Raw genomic sequence first — 16,671 nt, 5'->3', positions numbered from 1 at the left:
CGTACCATGCACTTCCTATCACATCTGTGCTATACAAGGTGAAAAGCAGATTAATTCGTTGATGTTTGGGTGAAGGGAGATATGTCATAAAATGAATTTTGAGGTAAATGAAAATTAAACTTCGAAACCTTATTAAAATATTTTTTTACACAAATAAAACACAACAAATGCTAGTATTATTTTGTTTTTTGTATACCCACTTGCAGAATTTAACATGTGTATTCACCTGGGGAACAGAACTCCAATTGCACAAAAAATGACTAAACTGCTTTTACCCGAATAACATCGAATTATTTCATGCCTCCATGTTAAATTTAGAATGAGCGCACTCATTGGAACCAGGTACCCAGCTGTTAAAGTCATTAATCCTGTGAGCTTGAGGTAATCGGGGATAGTATACTGAACCACCTTAAGAGTATGTAACAAATTTCTCAATCTTCAAAGTTTTTTTCAGACATGAAAAAATACCATGTTTTTAGGTTAGTTAATACTGCCAGGCAATTTGTTTTCTTTAGGAATGCCTCACTATTTACGCGGAGGTCTAAACTTGTGGTGTAACAGGTTATGATTTATTGTGTATCCAAACACAATTAAAAAAAATTGTTTTGGATTTAAACATATTAAACACTATTTAATCTGTATTCACTCTCAATTTTAATTTTATTTTTGTCTGTATTGGAATCCCCTCCTGAGCACGAGTCTTACTCATTCAGGAGTGGACTAGTTTACCTTTCATTGTATTTATTAATTTGTATTCATTTCAAACTTACTAGCAATAATGAATAAATAAATCTATACTAATAATAAATCTGTAGCCGAAATTTTTCTGGCAATTTTCGATTTTCCAAAAATAATTGGTCCTAACATATATAATTAACCACCCTGAAACCGTAAATCGCTTTTTTGACATTTTTGTTTGTATGTCTGTCTGTATGTTTGTTACCTTTTCACGCGATAATGACTGAACGGATTTCGATGAAAACTGGAATATAAATTAAGTTCGTTGCAACTTAGATTTTAGGCTATATGGCATTCAAAATACATTTAAAAGGGGGGTTATAAGGGGGCCTGAATTAAATAAATCGATATATCTCGCTTATTATTGATTTTTGTGAAAAATGTTACATAAAAGTTTCTTTAAAAATATTTGCGATAAGTTTTATTCCTTGAAAAATGTTGATAGGACTGATATTTAATGAGATAAATGAGTTTTAAAATTAAAATAACTGCCATCTAAGGCCGTGTAATGAATTAAAAAAACAAATGACTTCGTCTATAAGGGGCCTTGGACAGCAACAATCGAAAGCTATGAAAGATAGCCTACAGAGGATGTTTCTGTGTTTGTATGAAGTAATATCGGAAGCTAAATTAACCGATTTGTATAATTAATTATTATTTCACCATTGGAAAGTGATGTTTCTCTAGATGGACATAATGCTATAATGTTACTACAGTAACTTCTGATATAATATAATATAATATAATATAATATAATATAATATAATATAATATAATATAATATAATATGTAATATTATATAATATAACTTATTTGAATGGTTCACAACCATAGTGGGCCAAGCGCCATTTACTGAATACGTAGAAAACAAGGGTTAAAATTAAGTTATTACTATAATTCAATGGAAACCTATAACAAGTAAAATAAAATATACACATTAAATCTAAATGATGTCAATCTTCATTAAACTATGGTTGCATGTAATAAAAATTAAGAAACATGTTAAAGGAATTGTCATTGCACCAAAATGAGTGTCTCTGGACCAAAATGATCGCATTTTAATTATTTGGATGCAATTTAAATTAAGTAACATACTAAACGATTTATCCTTCTTCAAACACGAATGTTCCCTGGATCAAACGTCCTATTTTAATTATGTAATTACTTTATATTTATTTCTAACGGGTGCAGCGGAGCGCACGGGTACGGCTAGTAAATAAACAAATAAATAATAACAATAATAACTATAAAATGGAGTGCTCATAATTTCATACCACTCCTGACGTTGAAAATGTTTTCATGATAACGTAAAATAATAACATGAAAGCATACAAACTCTCGTAATATAAAATAATAATGTAAACTGTTAAGCGAGTTCTCTATTACGTTAGGGGAGTACAAACAATAAAGCTAACAGAATTCTCACTTCCCTTGTCTGTCTACCTCTCGGGGTTAAGAATCCTTCGCACCTCACCTAGCTTTTATGCACAATGTACCTGTGCTAATATTAAGCCTACTGCATCAAATACGCGCTACCCTCTCGGGACTGAATATTTAGCTGAGAATTTATGGACCTGGACATCCCGAAGGACGCTGCATTGTGAGCGACAAATACGGAATTATATGAGTGGCTGTTTATGATTTAAACAATTTCAGTTCTCATATGACAGTAATTTAATTATTCTACGTTCCCATTACGCAGCGAATGTGACCGGCGGCGTTAATAACTAATTATTTCTACTGCCCACCTTCCCACCCTCGCAGCGGAGTTCGGAGCGCCTCACTTGCCCCATTCCATTACGCTAAAATACACAGGAGCAGTTCACTCTGAACCCCGTTGTGAGGCATGTGGCAGCTTTCACACATGTGTGAGCTATACCACGCCCCATGTCGAGGGAATACATCTTGTTACGTTCTAGGTAATATCTGAATTGCAGTGTTCAGCATGGAAGTCTCTCAACATCATTAGAGAGAGGATTTTAGGTAAAAATTCTCTCAGACCTTGAGTTTACTTCTCACTATAATATTACACATGCATATATTTATTCTACAATTTGGAATTCCTCGTTAGAGGTCTTTCCTTCTCCACTCTGTCCTAGAGTAGTGATCGACAGAATTTTTGTCATCACACTTTTCTAGCTGAAGAGGTGAATTGAAGTCGAAACAGAGAAAACAATAAATAGAGTTTACACTCTTGAAAATAAAAGTTTGTGTTTTCACGGATCTTTGACAAAGGTTTGATCCTTTGATTGCATTTGGTATTATCCTTTTGCAATCTTTGGATATTCCAAAAGCTTTGGCCTGTGATACACAAAATGGGATGGTATTCTTTGACCCAGTTTGCGAATCTCCAATTTCGAACTATTCTGTTCTCATCAGCAAGACGAAGTCGTAGAACGGTAATCTTGACAGAAATACTGCAAAAACAGAAGTAGGTGATACTACTTCAAAGCATTTGCAAAGTAAAGTCAAATGACGTAAGTCAAAAGACAAATCAATAGCTTTTGTGGAGGTGTATCAAATTCTACAATTTGGAATTCCTCGTTAGGGGTCTTTCCTTTTCCACTCTGTCCTCTGTTTTGCGTTTTCTCTATTTCGGCTACAATTCGCCTCTTCAGCTAGAGAAGTATGATGACAAAAATTCTGTCGATCACTACTCTAGGACAGAGTGGAGAAAGAAAGACCCCTAACGAGGAATTCCAAATTGTAGAACTTGATACACCTCCACAAATGCTACTGCCTTGTCTTTTGACTTATGTCATTTGACTTTGCTTTGCAAATATACATACATCTTAATGTAGATAATAATTTGAATACAAAGAAGTTAGAATTGGTCTTAGAGCCAATATTTCCTGTTTACTTAAACGTTACTAGAGTGTGTTTTCAAACAATGTTCCATGAATTTTGAAACCATTAATACCGCAAATTAATAATCCGAATTCTTCGAACCCCCCTTCGACTCAGAAAAAGGGTAAAGTAAATGTATCCCAAAAGATAGCGGGAGGTTAATGCTTTATCCGGAATGAGTCCCAAGACTGGTCGTATTACGTTACACATACATTTTGGGAAAACCTCTGGAAAACTCCGAACAGATAATAAAACCTCCGAACAGATAATAAAACCAATCTGACTGGAAACCACGCTCGAGCTGAGCCTCAAAATTCGAATCCGGCTCGTTAGTCTTTAGCTGCGTCAGTTGAAATTCCCTTTCAGGCCCAAACTTAAACCTTTGAGCTTTTTTCGTCTTAGAATAGTTATTATTTAATAATTATTATTAAATAATAACAATTCTAAGACGAAAAAAAGTCAACGGCTTAAGTGGAGAAATAAGTAATATAGAATTATTCTGTATTATGTATATCTCCATGTACACCTATTATTCCCCCTTTTACTACATATGCTAATAGATTATAGTGCTTTTCTAGTTGTCAGGTTGAAACTTCTTTTGCCGACATTGTTTTGAATTTCGGTACTGACAAACACTATAACTGGCAGTTACTTTCTGTTATGTTGACAGCATAGTTTTCCTTTGAAGAAGTTGCCAACGTTCATGAAACAAAGTTACCAGCGAAACTGGAAATTTGAACATGATTAATAATATTAATACCTCTGATTAAGGTTTTGGCTGATATGTACGCCTACATCTATTGTCAGGCAGTACATCTCACTTGACGGCATGTGTCATAGGAGGAATAATTTGTTTGTATACATCTGAAGTCTGATTAGTATAACATGTAGCTAATCGGCGATGTATGTAATGAAGGGGAAAGGAACTGGTCACCCTACCTTATTATCTCTTTGTTTAGTCGCCTCATAACTGGTTCTTGTTGGTAACATTTCTGAGGTTCAGACCTGTCTTCGGACAGTTGACTAAACAACAACATTACCCCGCGTTGAAAAGCAGGAAACGAACAAGTCTGAAAACCTGGAGAAAACCTTTCCTCGGTAGAAAGAACAAACTACGTATATTGTATCCAGAAAGCATTGCAAAATTAGCCTATTTGCAAGTCAGTGACCTTGGAGTTTGGAATATTTTCTTTCCCCCCTGAAAAGTGGGCACCCGTCACTCATTTTATTTTCCCAACAAAATTTCTCTAGGTTCCTTCAACTGAAAGGTGGCAGAGTGAGACAAGTGTCCTACCGGCTTGGAGGTCACATAGCCTACAATATTTTCTACGAGTAATATTTGAGTCTTCAGTGCTAAGCAGAGAAAAAAGTCTGAGAACATCTGGCGTAAGAGATAGTTTGGCACCATGCTGACTTTATGATTGTATGTACTTGTGAATTCATAATGCCCCAAAATCTCACATGAATGAAGACGAAACGAGCTAACAGATTCAACTGATGATGATGGGGCAAATAGTGAATTAAACCTGACGGCCTGTTTCTTTATTTAATAAAGAGTGTTTCCAGATTACATACCTTATGAATCTGGTTCGATGTTATGACCAAGGCCAGTCTTGAGACAAGGTGTAAGAGTGTCCTTCCGACTTACCTGGAAAAGAAAGGAAAAACACTTATTTAACGTGAAAAGAGTCTACTCTTGGCTTCTATTAACTGAGACTATCACCAAACAAATACTTAATTTTCCGACCTCCAGCAGCGTTACTACTGTATTTTCGTCAGAGACCATGTAAGATACAATTATACCCTTAAGAAAATTGCTCGAAAGACGCATTTCTCTCCGATTTCGAAGAGTGCAGAGCAAAGCCTACAGGAACATAAATATATCCCCAAAGGTTTCGTTCTGATATTGCCACTGCTACCATTACAGTTCGTAACTGAGAAAATCAATGCCTTTAAACACAAAGGAGCAATTCAGCAACCTACGTTGCAAGGATGAACTTTTCAGCAACAATCTTACGATAACATAGAATTTCAATAATTCAATTTCACCTGGAGTTTCGCTACACCGTTTTAGCCTTCTCTTTCCCTCATAATCCAATACGGCACTTGAGGTTACGTCTGAGTATCCGATAGCAGTTGAATTTCTATGAGAAATGCGACAGCAAGCGAATGGAAACGTTCCGATATCTGACAGAATTTGTGGACCAAGACCTGAGTAAGAAACGCGGTTTCACTCTTCAAATGTTGTCACTCAAGGCAGTCATGCAATAGATATCAGATAGATAATCGATATACACTATGAAGGTGTCAGTCTTGATTCTGATTTCAGAAGAGAAGAGCTTCCGCCGCATCTATCACAAATCGAAAGCTTTTATTGAAAATAAAACTGTCCCAAATGTGTCAAAGTGGCAGAGTTTCCCAACATTCTCATAAACACGACTGTTTCGCCTGCATACCAAATTCAGTAACCATTTCGTTCCGTTACAAGGCGTCCCATGATCTCGCTTTACTTTTGGTTTGTAATTAATGAATTGCACCGTATAGGAATGGTACACTAAAAAGAATTATTTACGGAATGTTGTTATCGATACTGTTCGTTTCTTGAAGACGATAATTGGCCAAAAACTCCTCCAACATTTCAACGTCACTATTTATAATACAGTATATGCCACTATGTATTTCAAATACTTCTCCGTAAGTAACTCCGTTCAATAAAACGTTAAGCATTAAGTCAGTCTTTTTTACTAGTACAGTGTTAGTATTTTACGTAACAGCGCTTTCAATGTCAGTGATCATTCAGCGCCAGGATTCAACGTGAGAGACGAATTCCTTACGTGCTGCTCATGGTCATACCTATAATCGATGTCAGTGGCGACTCGTGATATTCTTTGTATGTAGGATATGAAATTGACGACTGATGACCAAGACAGAAACTAATATTAATAATAATAATAATAATAATAATAATAATAATAATAATAATAGAGCATGCAAAATCAATACAAGTAGACCTATGTTAGTCTTTAACTCACCATTCTGAAACTGGCAATTTATTAGTAGTGAAGTTCGATTCTCCTCCCCTTTTTAGTTGCGAATATGGCTCCTAAGCCTTTGTACTGCCCGATAATTACCGATGTTTTGTCGAACGTTTGCGCAATTAATTTCTTGCTACAGTTAAATTCTTCTAAATGATAAAATAAAACTTCAGATATTCTTTGGGCTGGCCTGTCATCTGAAAGTCCTGTTAATTCTTGTATTTATTATAGCCTATTTTATTTATCTTTATGCAGTTTTGTTTTTTATTCATTTTGTTTTTTAAATTATATAATTTTAAATTATTTATTATTTCGTTTATTCTATTCTTTTAAAATGAACCAATGAACTGCATGTAAGGAGGCTATAAGGGTACTTGAAAATTCTTATTGTAGTCTCTGACAGGGTCTCCACCAACCCAGAAAGAAGAGTCGTAGTATTAGGATACACGGTCATATCCTCAAACGCGGTTAAACTCAAGCGTACCCCACCCTCCGCACCCTCACCTGTCCATAACTTCACCGCTAGAAATACCGTTTGCTATAAGATATTTGGATGGTTCCTCGGAAATTATTTCTCAGCTGTGCAGTGGCGACAACTCACGACAGAAAGTGGAAGCTTAAAGGAAATTAATACGTCGGGACGCATTGAAAATCAAAATATGTAATTAAAATGTTTTCAATCCTCAAAGGCACGAAATTAAACGGTAGGACCATCCTCATATTCTTCATGGAGGAATCGCCACTGATCGATGTTCTCGTTAACCTTACGGATTACAAACCCCAAATGCGTTCTCCAGTCATGACGAACTAAAAAGGCTACGAACTCATACATCAACCTATTACAAATGCAACTTAAAAAAAAAACTACTTGTCCGAAATTTTAAAGTGACAATTTCAACACTACTAAATTAAAAAGGTCGCCGTGGCGTCGTGGTCTAAGGCATCCTGCCTAGGACTCGCGTTACGGAATGCGCGCTGGTTCGAGTCCTTTTGGAGGAAGAAATTTCCTCATGAAATTTTGACCAGTGTATGCGACCGGTGTCCACTCAGCATCGTGATGCACTTGGGGAGCTACGATAGGTAGCGAAATCCGGTTGCGAATTCCAGCTATAACGGCTGGGGGGATCATCGTGCTAACCACACGATATCTCCAATCTGGTTGGATGATCGTCCACCTCTGCTTCGGCATGTGGGCGTGAGACCAGCAGATGGCTGGTCGGTCTAGACCCTTCACGGGCTGTAGCGCCACGGATTATTATTATTATTTATTATTAAATTAAAACGTTTTATTTTGGTACCTTTCTCGTGTGCTTCTGTATGGCAAGTGGCAGATATGCTGGGTAATACTGGTTTGGACGTAATTCTATTTACAGAGTAACATATTTGTTTAACATTTTCCTAAAAATAACCGACCTAGTGTACCTAGTTATAATAATTTAAATAGACTCTACACAGTATGAACACCGCGGAGCGAAATATAAACGCGTACATACGTATGCAAAAGCAGGATCTAATATCGACACAGGAGCCATGTAGATGCATCTGTAACGAATGGCGGTCAAGGGAATCAGGCACCACGATAAAACAAAACTATAGTTTACTGTGTGCGCATCCTGGATGGACAAACTGGGGAATCGTAACAAAGCAATTGCTGAACGAGCGGAATATTGATGAAGGGGCAGGTTAAACTCGTATGAAAATGCAGGACCGAATGGACATACGAATGGAAGGAGCTTTTACCAGGCGATATTATCGATCTCTGGGAAATCAGATAAAAGCTTCTGCTTCGAGCCACGCCAGTTAACCGGAGCGCAGGGAACATTCCTGTCAATGAGCAGAAATGACCAACATGATCGCCACAAAATATCATTGTCAAAATTATCATCGATACTGTGTTTTCCGTCTAAGCTCTATTGATATTAACACGCTTCTTTCAATTTACTTCTGACTATTACACTCTTACTACGTCATACTACTTTTGACCAATAAAACGGTACGAAAGGACGTATTTCAACCAATCATGGCTGCTTATCGCACAATTTTATCGCGTCCCTAGCATTTGTTTAATTTTATCGCGTCCCTAGCATTTGTTTCTTTGTTTGCCAAGATTTGAAACTGCGCAGGTCTGGACGTCAAAAATATATATAAAATTACAAACCACTCCAGTCGATGCACAGCAGTTTCAAATATGACTCGCATTGGCATTCAAGAACAAGAATTAATAAAAATCACTGATCATACCTATGCATCTTCTGAAATCCGATTTACAAATAAATGAAGAGCACCATTCGGAAATCCTGAATAAGTTGAATACACCATGTAGGCCTAAATCAACGAGGCCCACTTCTATTACGCACACGTCCAATATAACATCAATTGAACTACCAACCACATTCAAATTTGAAAATTGTACATTCAATAATTATTCCTTTTAAAATTATCCATATTTATTTTTTATGTCATCGTCGTTAATTAAAACTTTTCTAACACTTGTGTATATTAGTTAGGTTATGTTATAGCTTCTGCTATATGATATTATGAATAGTCACCTATCAGAGATTGTTTACTATTAAGATTTATTGAAAATCATCTGTCAAGTGACGTTGATTACTGGGATTCGGATAATTAAAGTGGAATGTTGCATTTTAATAAAAATGAAACTGAATCAACAAAGCCTTCTTGACTAGTAACATTGCCATCGTGTATAATAGATCGAAAACTTCTCGACGAAAGGGCATTGCTCACTACTGCCATCTAGCGTAATATTTGTAATGTTGAGATGGTACAGTAATACATTTGAAGGCAGTTGTATTTTCGTAAGTCAATTAATATTTTATTGTATTGGAGTACTTCGTTACTTCTAATCTTTATATACTTTCTTCTAATCGTGTAATAGTCAATTAAATCCCACTCGAGTTTTGATTTCCCCATCAACTAGGCACAACCTCTTGAATTAAAACCTTCATGCACCAACAACGGAAGAAGTTAATTTGATTTTATTAACAGCCGAAAGTGAGTTGTTCTGCTAGAAAATGATATGCTAAGAGTTAAGGCTGGTCCACAATAAACCGGGAACGGAAACGACAACGAAAACGAGAACAGAAAAATTGTTAAAATAAATGTATTTAAATGTTAGCATTCGCAATAGTTAATTGTGAATGCTCAAATTTAAATACATTTATTTTAACATTTTTTCGTTCTCGTTCTCGTTGTCGTTTCTATTCCCGATTTATTGTGAACCAGCCTTTACTCATATACAGTATGAACCGTCAGTAATGTCATTAATTTCAGGTGGTTATTCCTTAAGATATTTCAAACAAAAAAATTAATACAATTTTGCTCGTTTTCGCTTCCATTTCGCAATAAAATTGTTTCATACGAAACATTGCATAGCATGTTTTGGGAAATCCATTGATTTAATTCCCAATTGCTCAGTCAATGTAAGAGAGCACTGTATTATAATACAATGATTGACAGAATTTTAGTTTTGTCCTTGAAATGTGCAGAAATTTGTTCGGAACAAACACAACTTTTCGTTTTGTAAAGATATTTTTCAATGTCACATTTGTTCGGATCAAATTTCTGCACATTTAAAGGACACAACTAAAATTCCTTCAATCATATATTATCATAACGACGCTCGCAACTACCGAGGTCATATCAGCGTCGCCGATGTGCCGGAATTTTGTCCCGCAGTTCTTTTGCATGCCACTAAATCTACTGACATGAGCTCGTTACATTTAAGCACACTTAAATGCCGTCGACCCCGTCCAGGATCGAACCCGCAACCTCAGGCACAGAAGGCCAGCGCTATACCGCCTGCGCCACCGAGGGCGACAAGGAATGGTGAACGAGAGAAGAGTCCGGAGTAGAAGAAGATATCAGATGACAGACGACATTAAGATATATGTATCATATGAGGAGACAATAGTAATAGAAAACAGTATCATAGAACAGGTAAATAAATTTAAATTTTTGGGTGTTACCTTATCTTATAAAGGAGACTATGATCAAAAAGAAAAAAATAGAAAAAATTAATTACATAAATGGAACAATAAGAAGAACTCTGAAATCAAAAGCTAGAAAAGATACATTGTTAAAATTTTATAAGGTGATGTCAGTGCCCAGTTTACTATATGGAAGCGAAACATGGGTTATGAAAAAGAGAGATCCCTCTAGATTACAAACAAATGAGAAGAAATTTTTTAGAAACGTAGCAGGTTACAGGAAAATAGAACATAAAAGAAACGAAGAAATAAGAGAAGAACCTGAGATATATGAATTAAACAACAAAATAGAAGAATATAGAAATACATGGATGTCTCACATTTCAAGGATGCAGGAGGACAGGATACCATATAAGTTTTGGAAATATAAACCTCGGGGAAGAAGAAATATTGGAAGACCGGCCAAAAGATGGATGGACCAATTTCAGTAGCTGCTACAGGAATCAATTTGCTAATGCATGAAGGATGATGATGAGGAGGAGGAGGAGACAAAGAGGAAGGTAGAAAATAGGAAATATTGGAGAAAGCTGGGTTTGCAGTGAAAGACCTGCCCTTAGGCAGAATACTGAATTAATTAATTAATTAATAATGCAGTTTATTTAAATAATAATAAAGCAGTCAAACAGAATTTCCATTTCTGAAGATATAAGAAATCACTTACTAGCCATCGATATGTAGTTTGAGAATAATGAGACAATGTTACAACAGCGCATCAAATGCAGTGCATTAATAACTCAAGTATAGGTCTATGCATAAGTATGATATTGTAAGTATTCCTATGATCGAGTGAATTTATAAAGCTTCTCCCACTGAATAAAATTTAACAATCTGAAACTGCATTAAGAGTTTCTGAACTTGTTTAAATTTACTTCCAGCATGGAAGTAGGATATTGTCAATAGAAGCAAAAGCAACATCAAAACACTTTGAATGTGAATGGAAAATACGACGGTGCTACTGTTGAGATGTCTACTACTCGTTTTCGAATAGAATTAAAATATGGGCAGCTGATGGAAACGTGACCGCGCTTAAATTTCTAGTAAAGAAAAAACGATCATTTGTTGGACCCTTTCAACCACTTCTCGCTAAAAGTGAAAGAAGCATAACGCGGTACAGGTATTAATTTCTGAGCACGTTGCGACAGCAATCAGTATTTCAAAACCTTAACACAGAAGGAAACACACTTTGCTTAAAACAATTTATGCGCTGCCTGCTGAAACAGCATATTCATGTTACAGAGGATGCATAAAATCGGAACGCGTCTTTTCACATTTATTTTACAGTAGCTAATAAGGTTTCACAATCTCGCACTGATGTAGTTGACAAGAACGTTGCCTTCCAAAACTTACAAAACGATGCCATTTGATGGATGAGATATACGATGTTTACCAGTGGCGTAGCGTCAATGTAAGCTAAAAAGCTCAGCTTCCCCAGTTAATAGTAATTTCATAACAAACCTGCAGTTTATGAACAAAACTATTTATTAATTTTTAATACAATTTATATTTACGCGAAAAAATATTGTGATGCGGCAGCTTAGGATGATTTGTGATGCAGCAGTAAGCATGAAGCCTGCACACACTAGCTTCCAATCCCCTCATTCTTCTGTGTAACCCACCCCGCAGATTTTCCATCTCTTTCTAACAAAACTACCCTGGTCGCAAGGCTCGCAAGAAGCTAGCTTTAACATTGAAAAGAATTTAGTTTCCGAGTTATCCCTTTCGTGAGTTGTGTTTAGTTGAAGTGTTACTGTGCATTGTGGCTGATATAATAAATAATGAGTGAAATAACAGTTTCTGACACCAATTTACCTGAATGTTTAAGACAATTACATTTTCAAGACTGACTTACGAACAAAAGTGTCATTTAAAAAACGACCGACTCCATTGCTATCAGTGAAGGACACAACCAAGACAGACGCATACTTATGTAATTAATTACTAATACTGTATTTATTGACCGTTAATATTGTACTTTCTCTAAAATATATGACAGGGAGTAAGCTAATGTTAAATTATACGTATGCGTGTCTATTTGTTAGAGATATGTGTAAACCATGAAATCATAATTTACTACGTACTATTTGAGGTCATGTCATCGATTTTACTTACGAGGTTCCAACCTATCTTCGTACTGCTGACATTGACTAATATTTATTTTAAGACTATATATTTGCAATACATTTTCTCATATGTACAGTAGTGGCACAAAAAAAAAAAAACTGGACCGACCCTTATAGCTGCTTTCAGAGCCTTGTTCACTCCAGAGCACGATAGACTGGTAACTAAGACTTTCGTGGTTCGAATCCTGCCTGGGAAGGAAACTTTTTTTTTTCCTTATTCAAATTTATTCCCAATACTTTTCGATTCCTTGTAAAATTCATGTTCTGGGAATAATAAGTTAATCAAGTACTAAAATATCGCTGCAATCGAAAAGTATTGGGAATAAATTTGAATAAGGAACAAAAAAAAAAAAAGTTCCCTTCCCAGACAGGATTCGAACCACGAAAGTCTTAGTTACCAGTCTATCGTGCTCTGAGTGAACAAAGCTCTGAAATCAGCTACAAGGGTCGGTCCGGTTTTTTTTTGCCACTACTGTACATGGAAGACAATTTGAGTTAGCTTCCCCTGCTCAAAATTTCATGCTACGCCACTGATGTTTACATAGTTGTAAGGAAACTTGTACTAATGGAAAATTAATGAAACAACGGAGAAGAGGAGTAACTCGAATGTCGTTACATGCATAATTTTTGTAGATGCGTTAGATCAGTCAGATTACGCAAACAGACGTTGCTAGATTAGACAGATGGACAGAAATACACACAACATTAGAGGATTAGAAAGAGGGCATTTTAGTTGGTTATTTAACGACGCTGTATCAACTACTAGGTTATTTAGCGTCGATGAGATTGATGATAGCGAGATGGTATTTGGCGAGATGAGGCCGAGGATTCGCCACAGATTACCAGGCATTTACCTTGCGGTTGGGGAAAACCTAGGGAAAAAAACCAAACCCAAGCGGGGATCAAACCCGCGCCCGAGCGCAACTTCAAACCGGCAGGCAAGCGTCTTAACCGACTGAGCCACGTTGGTGGCTAAGAGGATATATTAGACACAGATTAGATAGATAGATAGATAGATAGATAGATAGATAGATAGATAGATAGATAGATAGATAGATAGATAGATAGATAGATAGATAGATAGATAGATAGATAGATAGATAGATGAACACGCAATCTGTGTAGGGTAAAACAAAGCTACATTTTTTTCAAATCTGATGCGAGAGATAAATTGTTAAATTTTCCCTGGAGTCCTCTTATTCAGGGACAGGATTCTTACCCGCCAGAAATCAATGACACGAGTCATTAGCTTCAATTTCCTCCGAAGGAAAATATTCTCCAAATTGATTACTTCTGAAATGTAAATGCTTAGGCATTCCTACTTGAAAACCTATAATTTCAGGAAAGGCATCGAGAATCTAATTTACTTCTGATACCTATAAAGTATCATCGCTAAATATAAGGGAGGAAAAATAACATTTTATAACGTTATATTCAATTTCTTACTTCAAAAGTTAATCAATTTCGCCATAACTGAACAGTGGAAGTTATGAATTTCAAAATAGTCGAAGTTTAATGAGTTTCAAGAAAACCAACTTGTTTCAAAGTTACTGTGCAAGATAAAGAGTGAAAGGGGATAAAGTACACGCATATTAAGATCCTCTCCTTTCAGCAATAAAGCTGGTAACAATCAATACACAATAAGAAATTTATTCAAGCCCGATCGTGATACACACGGCATTGCGAAACACATCTGCCGCCGGAAAAGTATAACCACAAACGCGAGCATACAGCTGTTTTAGTGCACATAAATATTGATTACAAAGGGTGTAAAACCAGACTCTCACTAACTCCGCGTGATTAATTCATGGAAAGGGCACCAATTATTTGTTTTCGTGTTTAAATACATTTCGATGCCGCACATTTCCATAGGCCTGACAGAGCTGCAAATATTTTGGGTTAACTAGTTGGTCATACGTTCACCAGCACACTAATCACGCCCAGATATACATGAAGAATTTACATTTAACACCTCTGATTGAGGTTCTGATTGATATGTAGGGGAGAGTCGGGTAGTATCGGACAGTGCGTTTCTTTCATGTACCACCATAAGGTAGTACCTATGCGACATCACAGAAACGTAACCATGTCAATCAGGTACCTATGCGACATCACAGAAACGTAACCATGTCAATCAGGTACTATCATCGTGTGGTAGATGAAAGAAACTCACTGTCCGATATTACCCGCTGTCCGATACTACCAGACTCTCCCCTAAATCTATTATGAGGCAGTACATCTCAACTGACGATTATGTGTCAGAAAAAGAACAATTGTTTGTATGCATATGAAGTCTGACTAGTGTAATATGTAGTCAGCGATGTATGCAATGGAGGGGGAAAGGAACTGGCCACCCTACCCCATTATCTCCGGCCTAGTTGCCCCACAATTGGTGCTTTGTTGATGTTACTCGCAAGGTTCAGACCTGTCTTCAAACAGTTGACTAAACAAACAACCCTAGATTTCAACATATATTTTTAATTTTTATCATATACGCGCTAAATTGAAATATGTCTGAGTAATCTGGTCTCCCACTTGTAAATAATATCGTCACCTGAATACAAGAACTAGGTAACTCAATTTTTCTTACTTTGAGATATTGCCTATTTACTTATTTATTGCACTGAGGAATATGTCTCGTTTTCTTTTACATATTTGTTATATTGGAAAATAGATGTCGCTGGTATCGTTCGATCAGTTACCTAGTTCTTGGATTACATTTTGTGTGATTTTTGCTATGCTATAACAGAGGTAACCAGCAAATTTCGAGCTAACTAGTTCTTGCATTCAGGTTACGATATGAAAAAATTCAAAGGCCATTTTCAAGATAACTTTAGTTTAAAATATATGAAATAGGCAATGGGTAAGAAATGTATCGCAATATGCAGAAGGGAGAGGGCGAAAGCATATCCGCCAGGAGCCAGGGATACACGCCAGTGCAATACCTTATCCACGGGTAAGGGACGCTAGCCCAAAGGTGCACTGTGCTGATGACCGCTGGTCTACTGGATAGTAGCGAAATATTGTCAGAAATCCAGCTCAACTCTCAATCATAAAATTTTAGGAACCGCCAATTACTAATCTACACGATTCTAATTTTTATTATTATTTTCTAAATATTACAAGTTAGCAAATCGTTCAGGAATATCACTTTTGTTGACGTCGTACAAAATTTTATCCAACATTCTTTTGAGAAGATTAACTCCATATGTAGACGAAATTATTGGGCATTATCAGTGTGGTTTTAGGCGTAATAGATTAACTATTGATCAGATAGCATACCCGCTAGCAGCTACGTGAGCACTATAGTGCACTGCGTTTTCCGCTAGCCCCAGTGTCCTCTGTGCTAACGACCCCTGCTCTAGAGAATGCCATTAGGAAAGTCCAGGTTAATAGAGATGGTTTGGAATTGAACGGGTTACATCAGCTGCTTGTCTATGCGGATGACGTGAATATGTTAGGAGAAAATCCACAAACGATTAGGGAAAACACGGGAGTTTTACTTGAAGCAAGTAAAGAGATAGGTTTGGAAGTAAATCCCGAAAAGACAAAGTATATGATTATGTCTCGTGACGAGGATATTGTACGAAATGGAAATATAAAAATTGGAAATTTATCCTTTGAAGAGGTCGAAAAATTCAAATACCTGGGAGCAACAGTAACAACTATAAATGACACTCGGGAGGAAATTAAACACAGAATACATATGGGAAATGCCTGTTATTATTCGGTTGAGAAGCTTTTATCATCCAGTCTGCTGTCAAAAAATCTGAAAGTTAGAATTTATAAAGCAGTTATATTACCGATTGTTCTTTATAGTTGTGAAACTTGGACTCTCACTTTGAGAGAGAACATAGGTTAAGGGTGTTTGAGAATAAGGTGCTTAGGAAAATATTTGGGGTAAGAGGGATGAAGTTACAGGAG

General features: G+C 36.4%; 1 protein-coding gene and 1 long non-coding RNA gene across 4 annotated transcripts in view; both read right to left on the bottom strand.

Moving 5' to 3' along the window:
* The window catches only part of LOC138696838 (KH domain-containing, RNA-binding, signal transduction-associated protein 2-like), a 638,287-nt gene that overhangs the window by 268,375 nt on the left and 353,241 nt on the right, over nt 1-16,671 (bottom strand). The window lies entirely within an intron of this gene.
* Nucleotides 5,161-16,671, bottom strand: part of LOC138697163 (uncharacterized) — a 211,977-nt gene continuing 200,466 nt past the window's right edge. Inside the window, exon 3 of the long non-coding RNA XR_011331545.1 lies at nt 5,161-5,233. This is a non-coding gene — a long non-coding RNA (uncharacterized lncRNA). The remainder of the gene's footprint in view (nt 5,234-16,671) is intronic.

Source organism: Periplaneta americana, chromosome 3, assembly GCF_040183065.1.
Source record: "Periplaneta americana isolate PAMFEO1 chromosome 3, P.americana_PAMFEO1_priV1, whole genome shotgun sequence".
Classification (NCBI taxonomy): Eukaryota; Metazoa; Arthropoda; class Insecta; order Blattodea; family Blattidae; genus Periplaneta; species Periplaneta americana.
Note: the sequence above shows the minus strand (reverse complement) of the source record. Positions and strands in the feature narration are given on the sequence as shown.